This window comes from Erpetoichthys calabaricus, chromosome 3, assembly GCF_900747795.2.
Source record: "Erpetoichthys calabaricus chromosome 3, fErpCal1.3, whole genome shotgun sequence".
In the NCBI taxonomy this organism is placed as follows: domain Eukaryota; kingdom Metazoa; phylum Chordata; class Cladistia; order Polypteriformes; family Polypteridae; genus Erpetoichthys; species Erpetoichthys calabaricus.
Genome location: NC_041396.2, coordinates 298,947,589 through 298,960,692, shown reverse-complemented (window position 1 = coordinate 298,960,692; position 13,104 = coordinate 298,947,589). Strand labels below are relative to the sequence as shown.

The following is a 13,104-nucleotide window of genomic DNA, read 5'->3' as shown; positions in this document are numbered from 1 at the left end:
TAACCTGAATAGTGAGATGTAGACGCTCACACACCTCTGAAGTGCATAACAAACAACATCAACAAGCTGATCACTTTAAAGAACTCAGCTGTCAAGTCCTAAGGTGGAACAGAAAGGCTGAGTGCAGACCTGAGCAAAGTTATGGCAAGAACACTGAGGGTCCAGGGACCTGTGATTGGCAATCTGAAAACCGGCTAGTGGTGCCAGGCACAAAGGAAATTCAGATACTACAGAAAGAAAAAAAAATATTTACAGATGGCATGTCATGAAAAATTGGAAACATTGGAATGCGATGACTAAATTGAGTGAATACCTAAACTATTGAGGCACCATTACAACTTCATTTCTGCCCAACAGCGCCACCTGCTGGAAGGTGGGGTCCAGTGTTCCACTTGCTACTAAAGCAGAGACGCCGCTGTTGGTAAGACGTCTTCTGCATTTATGCCTGGTGCTGCTCCTGCCTTGTGCCTGCTGTCTGCCCGGTTGGGCTCCAGCTTCCCTGCATACCATACTCAGCATAAGTGGGCTTATAAAGTGGATGGTAAGGTCTGCACATTTATTACAAATCCAAAACTGAAATCTCCCATTCTTAGAAGTATTCAGACCCTCTGCTGTGGCCCTCCAGATGGTGGTGGACCCTCCAAGAACATGATTGGAGTCCACCCTTGGACATCACATCCAAAGGCACATGTGCATAGAATGTTAACAATTCACCCTGACTTTTTGGGCAAAAACCAAACCATGAGGTCCAAGGAACTCTCTGTAGAGCTCCAGGATCAAATTGCGTTGAATCGCAGATCAGGGCAAGGGGACCAAACTGCTTTGAAGAGCTGGGACTGTCCCATGGAAAACAGTGGCTTCAAGAATTAGGAAAAGGAAGAAGTTTGGTACCACTGGGACCCTTAAAAATGAAGGTGCCTGAGCGATGCCACAAGAGAACCACCCAAAGGTTTAGTACCCAAAAGGCCCATCCACGTGAAGGTTCCAGAAAGAACCGGTATCACTTTAGATTAGGTGTCCCTAATCACGCTGTACTTACCATGTATAATTAAAGAGTAACTAAGCTTATTACTGTGTAATATAGTGTAACACTATAATTAAGAACTCAATTGTAATCATTATTCCACAAGTATGTAAGTATAAAAATTGTGGAATAACAATTACAATTGAGTGCTTACTAAATTACAGTAAATACAAGGTAATAACACCTAGTTGCTCTGTAATTATACAGGTAATTACATGGTAAGTAAAGTGTAATTAGGGACACCTAATCTAAAGTGAGACTAAAGAATGTTTAGTTATTTAGATGCACAACAAGATCTTTTAACCAACTACATATGCAAGAAAATATAAAACCCATCCGAGAATGGAATGGTGCTCGGGTCAAGCAGAGGTTCAACAAGGAGCCACACAATCCAGTAAGGAACCATAAAGAGCCATTGAAGAACCAGCATTTCTAAGAGTATAGAGCTGGCCATCTGGCCGAACTGACTAACCAGGCAAAAGAACCTTTGGTCAAGGAGGTAACCAAGAAGCCAACGGTTAGACAAAAAGAGCTTCGGAAGTCATCTGCCGAGACGGGAGAACCTACTGGATGGACCAGCCCTCCAACATGTAGGCGTTTATGTCAGAGAGACTAGATGGAGACCACTCTTCGGCTAAAGGCACCTAAAGGACTCAGAGAGCATGAGGAGAAAATGCTTCTGGTCTGAAGAGACACAAATTGAGCTCCTTAGGTGGAACTCCAAACACTTGGTATGGTGAAGACCTGGCACCGCTCATCATCTGCCTAATGATGTCCCTGCAGTGAGGCATGGTGGAGGTGGCAGCAGCGTGGTGCACTTCTAAAAATCAAGATGCCCGAGTGGTTCTTCAGGGAGATGCCATAGGGGGACCAATGGTGAAAAGACCCCTCCACATGAAGGTTCCAGATAGACCCCTTTATTTATTTAGATCAATAGTGGGGTCCACACAGTAAATAACCATCAAGAGATTGTAACAGATTTGAGAAATCCCAATGGGTTGTGATTGTAGGAGGGGCTCTGACGTCAGTTCAGGTTTTCTTAATCTGTTAGTGTCCAGCAGCCCACCATACATGAAAGGTTTCATTAAGTTTTTTTGTACACATATTATGAAGTTTGTCCAAGCAAATAATCTATCCCAGAATGCAATGGTGCCTGGTCAAGCAATGAGGAACCACACAACCCACTAAACAACCATAAAGTGCCATTGAAGAATCAGGATTTTTAAGAGTGTGGTACAGAGACAGAGAGACTGGTTAGAAGGATGGATGGAGCAAAATTCAGTGAGGACCCTGAGAAACATCTGCTCCAGGGTGCACATCATTTCAAACTGACAGTTCAGTGACCTGAACCATAGAGCCAAGACAATGCTGGAGTGACTCCAGAACAAGTCTCAGAGAGCATGTCCTTGAGTGTCCCAGACTTAAAGCCCATAGAACACGCGTGGAGAAACCTGCAGATGGCCGTTCACTGACGCCTCCCATTCAATCTAACGAGGCTTGTGAGGATCTACCAGGAAAAATGAAATCAACTGTCTCGGATTCAGGTGTGCAAAGCTTGTAGAGACTCACCACAAAGACTCAAAGTTGGAATTGCTGCCAAAAAAGGGCGTTGAATGGAGGATGGCTGAATACTTTTACGAATGAGAGATTTCAGTTAACCTTTCATGAAAAACACGTTCACCTTGTCATTCAGAGTTATTGAGTGTAGACTGACGGACGAAAAATGTCACATTCGTCCACTTCAAATGAATCAGTAAAGTTGCAGAAAGTGAAGGGGTCCGAGTATTGTTTTTTATTATTTGTGATTTTGATGTGTATATATGTTTGTGTGTATCTGGTGTACTCGCTCACTAAATCGTTGCGTTTCCGAGCCCGTGTACTTGTGACATGCGTGTCCCAGTGGGCTGCCTTTTTATGTCGCCTTTCCATTCCTGAAACGCGAAAACGCCCAGTTCGCCGACAACCCCCCGTGGCCGTGATAGCCCCCAACCCCCCCACCCCGAAAACACCAACCCCCGTTTCCGCAGCCCAGTGTCTGTGAAGGAGAAGCGCAGATTTACGGCCCCGAAGTCGGCGCGCGCGGAGGCAGGCGGATGATTGCGGTCATTAAGATGCAGTAGCGGCGTCTTTTTATGATGGAAGTGCGCATTACGAGGTGCGGTGGGGGGTGCATTGTCTGAGGGCGGGGGGAGGGGGTGGTCTCATTAGCATTTCCTCGATGTTCCGTCGCCGCGGCGGCAGTAGCTGTAGCTCATTTTTATAGCCCCTCGGGTGGCTGCTAGCGCTTTGATACAGTGCCTTTCTCGCGCTTGAGCGGCCGGCGACATTAAGCGTGTGTAGTGAGAGATACAAGCGACAGCACTGCCCTTGAAAGGTGCCCCCCCCTTACGCACACCCATTGTTTCTCCACACATTACTTCTAAGGCTTCGGCATATGCTGCAAGTCGACACCGATCCTCGTCTCTTAAATCTCCTCACATCTTAACGGTAATATTTTCACGGCGTGGCTCTCCCCTGGTCCGTGTAACATCGCGCCAGTCGCGAGGTCACCGTGACGGGACTCGGAATTTCGCTCAATTAGTGCGGGCGGTGCGTCCACGCGCGTTGTGCGCGCGCATCTACTTGTTAAAAGTCACTTTTCTTTTTTTTTCTTTGCCACACAGATCGCTAGCTGAATAGATGGCAAGATCCAGGCGGGTTTGGGGAGGGGAGGTGGAGGGCTGTTAGCGGGGATTGTGGGCTGCGTTTCTCTATTCATATTCTGTCAGGCGCGTCCTACCTGAATTCAACAGCTGCGGGGGAAGGTGGGCTGGTTGGCTTTGCAGTCGCGTTTTTACAAGGTCGTGAGGAATGCTGCGGGTGGGGGCGTTACTCCGCAGCTGAAGAGGAGAGGACATTGTCTCCTTTTTGTCTTTGGATCCAGCTGTGTATTGATTTTTTGAAACACCTGCGGACAAAGGTGCAAGCTGAGCTGGCGCCGAGGAAACATTCTGTGGGGCTGAATTTGTGAACAGTGACTTTCACTTTCAGTCCCAATTAGCATATAAGGAACACTCCGTGGGACATTCTCTCATCATAAACAAGGCCGTTCTTTGTTTAATGAATATCTCATTATGATATGAATAACCCCTGCTCAAATTTGGTTCACCATGAACTGCATGGGGGCCTAATCCAGCTCTTCAAAGTTCTCAAAAAAAAAAAAATAAAGATAGCCCCCAAGATAATGCAGCCGAAAGTCTTAAATGACCACCGACTGGTGACCCTCACCTCACACATTAAGGAGACCTTGGAAAGTCAGGGCCACATAGAGGTAGACGATGATGTCCTCTCGCTGCCGACCCCCATCTGGAAGAGCAAAATAGCAGGGTGAGGATCTTGTTTAGTGCATTCAACATCATATAACCCAAACCACAGGGTTGAGAAATTCAGCTCTATTCATAAAGTGCCTTTCATATCAATCTGTATAATATAGTGTCTTTCATTTCTATCAATCTACCTATCTATGTTAATAAAAGGACACACGTCTGTGTTACTGTGTGTTCATCCTGACACTGTCTCTCTCATTCCAACAGATGGCGCAAAACAAGCATTAGCACTGCTTATACAAATCTCATTCCAAATGGCATACAACAGAGACATAACAACCAGACAGATACACAGCACTGCACCTTAACACTGAATACATCTAATCAGAGATGAATGGACAGAAGTCTTCTTATCCACCATAATAAAAGGACAAGTGTCTCTGTATTTATGTGTCCGTTTCCAGTTCCTTTGTCTCTGTTATATGTCATTTCGTATGGGATTCATAAGAGCAGTACTATAATGTTTTTGATATGCCATCCATTAGAATGACAAATGCAATGCATTTTATTACTGCAGGTTATACTAAACACATTCCAACAGATGGTTTACTACAAATGCTAATGCTGGGGTCTACATTGATTACTTAGTTTTCATCCCCTCTAAGATGGGTGGCCACAGCTAGTCTATCTATCTATTATATAGTGCCTTACATATCTATTTATTATATAGTGCCTTACATATCTATCTATCTATCTATTATATAGTGCCTTACATCTCTATTATACAGTGCCTTTCATATCTATCTATTTATTATATAGCACCTTACATATCTATCTATCCATTATATAGCGCCTTACATATCTATCTATCTATCTATCTATCTATCTATCTATCTATCTATCTATCTATCTATCTATCTATCTATCTATCTATCTATCTATCTATCTAGGTACCTGTAATTATTTTTTGCTTCTGGCATTGAAAAGGACAGTCTTTAATGTGTTTAATCTTGATTCCAGATCTGGACAGGACAAGCTTCAATAAGGCAGGATGAGGTACGTGCAGTGCGTAACAGAGTTAGAGTCGACTGTTTGCTGAGGTCCGGGGTGTCTCTTATATAGCCATTGTTTAGTAAATGTTCTGCGGTAGCCATTTGATGTGAACAGACAAAAAACATAACGCCTTTCATTATTTTTTGTGTCCATTGTGTTACAACGGGTGTTAATACTTTTGAACAAAGTCCTAACACAATTTGACCAACGGAGACAAGAAACACAGTTTACAGTATTCCATGCAGTGCATGACCAGCAGTATAAATTGGACAAATATCTAAAAGACTTGAAACACATATACAGGAACATCGCAATGCCATCAGAAGCATGGACCCACAGTCTCTGATTTACACGCATACAAGTGGCACTGGACACACGTTTAAATGGGACACTGCAAGAGCAAAACTCAAGGCTAATCCTAAGAGTGTCAGAGAGCTGGGATCAATAGCTTGAACCAGCATATGCGGGATTAAAAAGAAGCACATCCAAAAATTAAATAAAGACTTTATAACCAACACCTTCTGAAGTCCACCTTACTAATCTACCACTCCCTTACAACCTCCCCAACCACTCTTCATTTAAGTGTGTGTTTTATATAAATATATATATTGATTACATCTTGCCTGAAGAAGGGGCCTGAGTTGCCTCGAAAGCTTGCATATTGTAATCTTTTTAGTTAGCCAATAAAAGGGGTCATTTTGCTTGGCTTTTCTCTATATAAATATATATACACATACACAAACAAAACAACAAACTATCCAGCACCTGTGCCTGTTGTATACAAAAGGGCTGGGATGTCCGATGAACAAAAGGAACAAGAAGAACAAATAAAAAAGAATGAAAGGGCCGGCCTATCTGGTGAAGAGAGGATTCCAAATGAATAACAAAATCAAAATAGATGGACTTACCATTGTGTGTCATTTTGCGAAGTGGGAATTTCACTGTGCTAGTGTATTATATAGTGTCTTTCATATCTATCTATCTATCATATAGTACCTTTCACATCTATCTATCTACAGTCCTATGAAAAAGTTTGGGACCCCCTCTCAGCCTGCATAATAATTGACTCTCCTTTCAACAATAAAGATAACAGTGGTCTGTCTCTCATTTCCTAGGACTACTGGGGTGTTTTCCAAACAAAGATTTTTAGTGCAGCAGAATTTAGTTGTATGAAATTAAATCAAAAGTGAAAAATGGGCTGTGCACAAATGTGGGTCCCCTTGTCGTTGCTGATTTGAATGCCTGTCACTGCTCAATGCGGATTACTTACAACACCAAATTGGTTGGATGAGCTCGTTACACCTTGAACTTCATAGACAGGTGTGTCCAATCATGAGATATAAAGGGATTTAAGGTGGTCAATTACAAGTTGTGCTTCCCTTTGACTCTCCTCTGAAGAGTGACAGCATGGGATCCTCAAAGCGACTCTCCAAAGATCTGAAAACAAAGATTGTTGAGTCTCCTGGTTTAGAGGAAGGCTACAAAAAGCCATTTCAGAGGTTTAAACTGTCAGTTTCAACTGTAAGGAATGGAATCAGGAAATGGAAGGCCACAGGCACAGTTGCTGTTAAACCCAGCAGGTCTAAAAGGCAAAGAAAAATACAGGAGCGGCATATGTGCAGGATTGTGAGAATGGTGACAGACAACCCACAGATCACCTCCAAAGACCTGCAAGAACATCTTGCTGCAGATGGTGTATCTGTACGTCATTCTACAATTCAGCGCAATTTGCACAAAGAACATCTGTATGGCAGGGTGATGAGAAAGAAGCCCTTTCTGCACTCACGCCACAAACAGAGTCGCTTGTTGTATGCAAATGCTCATTTAGACAAGCCAGATTCATTTTGGAACAAAGTGCTTTGGACTGATGAGACACAAATGGAGTTATTTGGTCAGAACAAAAAGCGCTTTGCATGGCGGAAGAAGAACACCGCATTCCAAGAAAAACACCTGCTACCTCCTGTCAAATTTGGTGGAGGTCCCATCATGCTGTGGGGCTGTGTGGCTAGTTCAGGGACTGGGGCCCTTGTTAAAGTCGAGGGTCAGATGAATTCAACCCAATATCAACAAATTCTTCAGGATAATGTTCAAGCATCAGTCACAAAGTTCAAGTTACGCAGGAGTTGGATATTCCAACAAGACAATGACCCAAAACACAGTTGGAAATCTACAAAGGCATTCATGCAGAGGGAGAAGTACAATGTTCTGGAATGGCCGTCACAGTCCCCGGACTTGAATATCATATAATAATCTATGGGATGATTTGAAGCAGGCTGTCCATCACATTGAAGTGAACTGGAGAGATTTTGTATGAAGAATGGTCAGAAATACCTCCATCCAGAATCAGACACTCATCACAGGCTATAGGAGGACAGCGTCTAGAGGCTGTTAGATTTACAAAAAGGAGGCTCAGCTAAGTATTGATGTCATATCTCTGTTGGGGGGCCCACATTTATGCACCTGTCTAATTTTGTTATGATGTATATTGCATATTTTCTGTTAATCCAATAAACTTAAAGTCACTGCTGAAATTCTACTGTTACCATAAGGCATGTCAGATATTAAAAGGAAGTTCAGCCAATGAGAAACAAAAATCCAAGGAATTAAGAGGGGGTCCCAAACTTTTCATATGACTCTATCATATAGTGCCTTTTATATTTATCTCTCTCTCTATATTCTGCATGTTTTGGAGATCTTACCACAGGTCCCTTCTTTTTGGATTTCTGGATCACTTTTGCTGTGTTTTTCCTGACTAATTATTAACGTTTCACTCATTGTGTTCTTCCTCATGTCTTGTGACACGTCTCTTCCATGTGGTGCCTTTACTGTCAGCACTGTACTGCTTGTTGTGGGGGGGTTGACAGGTTAAATGCTCCCCCATAATTGCCAGTTATCTGGTGTTCACCTGCATGAAGGCCGATGAGACTTTTCTGTTGCTGAATTCCCTCTCATTGGCATTTTCTCAAGCATTGTTCATAAGACCCATCATTGAGGTGGGCTCAGTTTTGCACTATGGTCTTGAATCTTTTTGTCGAAACAAAAAAATGAAAAAATTCTAATCTTGTATTTTGGTTCTGAGAAATCTCATTGGCAACTGATAAACTGGATTTGCCCCACTGTTTTTTGGTATGAGATCCCATTGAAAGTATTCATTCTACAGAAAGACAGAGGACTTTTGGAAATATCTTTAGGGGTGCACTCATTTATGCGCAGCAGATCAGGAAGTCCACCACCACTTACAACAACAACATTTATTTCTATAGTACGTTTTCATACAAATGATGGAGCTCAAAGTGCTTTACAAGATGAAGAAAGAAAAAAATTATAAAAAATAAGAATAGGCAATATTAATTAACAAAGAATAAAGTAAGGTCTAATGGCCAGGGAGGAGAGAAAAAAACTCCAGAGGGGGTCCCGAGGCCACAAGACCACCCAACAAACCCCCCCCTACATTGAATGATCTCAATCAGTCCTCAAGGTTTTCAGGCTTCACGTGGAAGAATTATATGATGCTGGTCATGTGGACCTCTGGCCTTCAATCCATCAATGGAGGGGCTGCATGGTGCCCTGATCAGGTGGTGGGGGTGCAGATCGCCACCACAGAGAATCGGAAAAAGAACAGCAGATGAAGTAGGGGTTAGTAAGGATTGTGGAGCCATGATAGAAATGATAATCCAATGCATGTACAAAATATCAGGGTTACCCTAAAATGAAGCTCTGAGTAAGCCATGTCCCAATTATCAGTTTGTTAAAGTGCTCCACCATATCAGCCTGGTGAATTTCTATCAGTCAGCTCTTCAGATTTCAGGTGCCAAACAGCAGAAGGCCACTCACCTCACCACTTCTTTGGAATTCTAAGCAGACCCTCATTTGAAGATCTAAGGTTACGATTTGGAGTGTAAGGTGAGAGGCATTCTGGGATATCGGATGGAGCAGATTATTGAAGGCTTTGTAAACCATCAGCAGGATTTTAAAGTCAATTCTAAATGACACAGGTAACCAGTATAGTGACGCTAAGACTGGGGTGGTGTGCTCGTTTTTTCTTTTCCTAGTTATGATTCTAGCAGCTCCATTCTGCACTCGTTGCAATCGATTAATGTCTTTTTTGGGTGGTCCTGAGAGGAGTGCATTACAGTAATCTAGTCACCTGAAAACAAAAGCGTGAACTCATTTCTCAGCATCTTGGAAAGTTATAAGAGGTCTAACTTTTGTTATATTTCTTATGTGAAAAAATGCTGTCCTGGGGCCTCATGTATAAGTGGTGCGTACGCACAGAAATGTTGCGTACGAACCTTTCCACGCTCAAATCGCGATGTATAAAACCTAAAGTTGGCATAAAGCCACGCACATTTCCACAGTAACTCATACTTTGTCGTACGCAATTTCTCCGCTCGGTTTTGCAGACTGGCGGCACCCAGTGTCAAAGCAGTGCTACTGTTCCTGTGTGATCACCCTTTCTTAGATCCACATCCACGGCGGCGGCTTTATCAAATACACTGAAATTAACCTCATATTGTTCATAAATTTAATGCATCTGATTGTAATTAACCTGCAGCAATATAATGGGCCAGGGAATAGCCATAGTATTCCAAATACCATAACTGCTTTAGCGTTGTTACCCTCACTGCATCTTGTTCTTCTTTTTGCTGCTCCCATTAAGGGTTGCCACTGTGGATCATCTTTTTCCATATTACTCTCACTGCACCACTCGGAGTATTTATATCACTGTATCTGAGTGTGAATCACAGCAGCAGATGATCAGAAAGAGAATTATCGGTATACAGTTTCAAGAACACAATACCTCAACCACGGCAAAAAGCGTCAAAGCCTTTCCTGTACGGACCTCGCGTTTCAGAAACAGTTTCATCCCAAGAACTCTAAACGCACTCAATCAGTCCATCAAGTGCTCCTTGTAGAACTGTGTATACTTATAAGTACAATCACCTCACTGTAAACTTGCACTACAGTTATAATATTGCACAACCTGCGCTACTTTATAAAGCGTGTATGATGACAATATCATTTTTAAGATGAAATGCAGCAAAATATGTTGCTTATAGTATACAGATAAAACTAACTTCATTTAAATAATCTGTATTGTTAATAATTAAACATGTGAGGACACGGTGCCGCAGCGTATAGCTAGTTCAAGGATAGCTCCTGCCTTGCGCTGTATTCTTGCTGGTGCTGACGCGACACTGGAAGGATAGACGGATATAATAATTAAACATGTACTACGAAGATTTCAATGTTCCTTAAAAGTTTTGAAGAATCAGCGTTCTAAGCTTACAAATGGCTTGATCCCTCTCCCACTTGGACAGAGGCAGTGGTGCTGTAAGAATTATGTTTCTAGACTTCTCTAGCACCTTCAACACCATCCAACCTCTGCTCCTTAGGGACAAGCTGACAGAGATGGGAGTAGATTCATACCTGGTGGCATGGATCGTGGACTATCTCACAAACAGACCTCAGTATGTGCGTCTCGGGAATTGCAAATCTGACATTGTGGTCAGCAGTACAGGAGCGCCGCAGGGGACTGTACTTTCTCCGGTCCTGTTCAGCCTATATACATTGGACTTCCAATACAACTCGCAGTCCTGCCACATGCAAAAGTTTGCTGACGACACTGCTATCATGGGCTGCATCAGGAGTGGGCAGGAGGAGGAGTATAGGAACCTCATCAAGGACTTTGTTAAATGGTGCGACTTAAACCACCTACACCTGAACACCAGCAAAACCAAGGAACTGGTGGTGGATTTTAGGAGACCCAGGCCCCTCATGGACCCCGTGATCATCAGAGGTGACTGTGTGCAGAGGGTGCAGACCTATAAATACCTGGGAGTGCAGCTGGACGATAAATTGGACTGGACTGCCAATACTGATTCTCTGTGCAAGAAAGGACAGAGCTGCCTGTACTTCCTTAGAAGACTGGCATCCTTCAACATCTGCAGTAAGATGCTGCAGATGTTCTATCAGATGGTTGTGGCGAGTGCCCTCTTCTACGCAGTGGTGTGCTGGGGAGGCAGCATTAAGAAGAAGGATGCCTCACGCCTGGACAAACTGGTGAGGAAGGCAGGCTCTATTGTTGGCATAGAGCTGGACGGTTTGACATCCGTAGCAGAGCAACGGGCACTCAGCAGGCTCCTATCAATTATGGAGAATCCACTACATCCATTAAACAGTGTCATCTCCAGACAGAGGAGCAGTTTCAGCGACAGACTGCTGTCACTGTCCTGCTCCACTGACAGACTGAGAAGATCATTCCTCCCCCAAACTTTACGACTCTTCAATTCCACCAGAGGGGGTAAACGTTGAACATTATTCAAGTTATTGTCTGTTTTTTTACCTGCATTTTTTATTACTCTTTAATTTAATATTTTTTGCTGCTGGAGTATGTGAATTTCCCCCTGGGATTAATAAAGTATCTATCTATCTATCTATCTATCTATCTATCTATCTATCTATCTATCTATCTATCTATCTATCTATCTATCTATCTATCTATCTATCTATCTATCTATCTACAGAGCTGATTGTGTGGCGATTGGAGAAAGAAAAGTATGGACAGGAATTGGAGGTTAGTACGTTTGAAAGAGACAGTACTTCTGTAATAAATTATTTCATCGAAGGTCGCACATGGCGCAGCAAGCCTCTTGCGTGAGATATGAACAAGCACTGCGCCACCGTGTTCCCATGTTTAATAACATGCTTTCATTCCTATCATCATGAAAATGATATCACGTATACATCTCAGTATTTTAATTATTCAGAGAGCTGTAATATCTCGAATGTAATGCATTCTGTGTCCTGTCGGAGAAAGAGAAAGAACGGAAGCACGTAGTGATTCACACACATAGAGCACATAGAACATCAAACACAGAACAAAGCATTTAACATGCTACTTGAGAAACTAGTAAAATAAACGATTTTAAGATGAAGTTTATGATGTTCTACTTTAATGACAAAATAAACTACGTGATTAAAGTGGAAATTTTGAGATTAAAGTTGACATTTCGTGCTTTTTTCCCCACTGTGTGCCTATGTTTTTTGTCTGTACCCTAATAAGCTTTCATATGACACTCAGACGGTGGGCTACGACTTGCCTTTTCACGGTGACTTTGATATGTGATTTCTTTTTTATTTCGGGCACTGTGCGACTTTGTGAATTTGATCTTTCGAGTTTTTCCGACACTCTGTCACTCGATCAACTTTCTTTTGTTGATTATACCACTGTTTAAACCAACAAATAGTACGTTTTTCCTTTGCCTCCACTTAGTATTCGCTGAAATTCTTATATTTCCCCCTGTGCTTTTCCCATTGTCTTTTCACAGAAGGCTATTTGTATTGATTTGCATATTCAAAGAGGCGTAATTCTGGGAGGAGTTGGGGCGGGACAGCAGGCGCGTGCACGTGCGTTACTTTTCACGCTGATTGGGATTTATGTAGCGGAAGAACGTGAAAGTTTGCATGCGCACAGATTCCTGCATCTGGATTTTTCTGTGCGTACGCACAATCCCGCTTTTGTGCTTATGCCATGTTATAGTGTGAGCTCTACGCACCACTTATACATGAGGCCCCTGGTGATCTGATTTACATGGGATTTAAAATTCAGGTCAGAATCAATGGTTACCCCTAAATTCTTTACCTCCATCTTGACTTTTAATCCTAATGTATCAAATTTATTTCTAATATCCTCATTATATCCATTATTGCCAATCACTA

The 13,104-nt window shown here is 42.6% G+C and overlaps 1 long non-coding RNA gene across 1 annotated transcript in view; it reads left to right on the top strand.

Annotated features, from left to right (window-relative positions):
- LOC127527205 (uncharacterized) overlaps positions 1-9,348 on the top strand; it is a 201,450-nt gene extending 192,102 nt beyond the window's left edge. The window contains exon 2 of the long non-coding RNA XR_007934513.1: positions 9,137-9,348. This is a non-coding gene — a long non-coding RNA (uncharacterized LOC127527205). The remainder of the gene's footprint in view (positions 1-9,136) is intronic.
- The last annotated feature ends 3,756 nt before the right edge of the window (positions 9,349-13,104 follow it).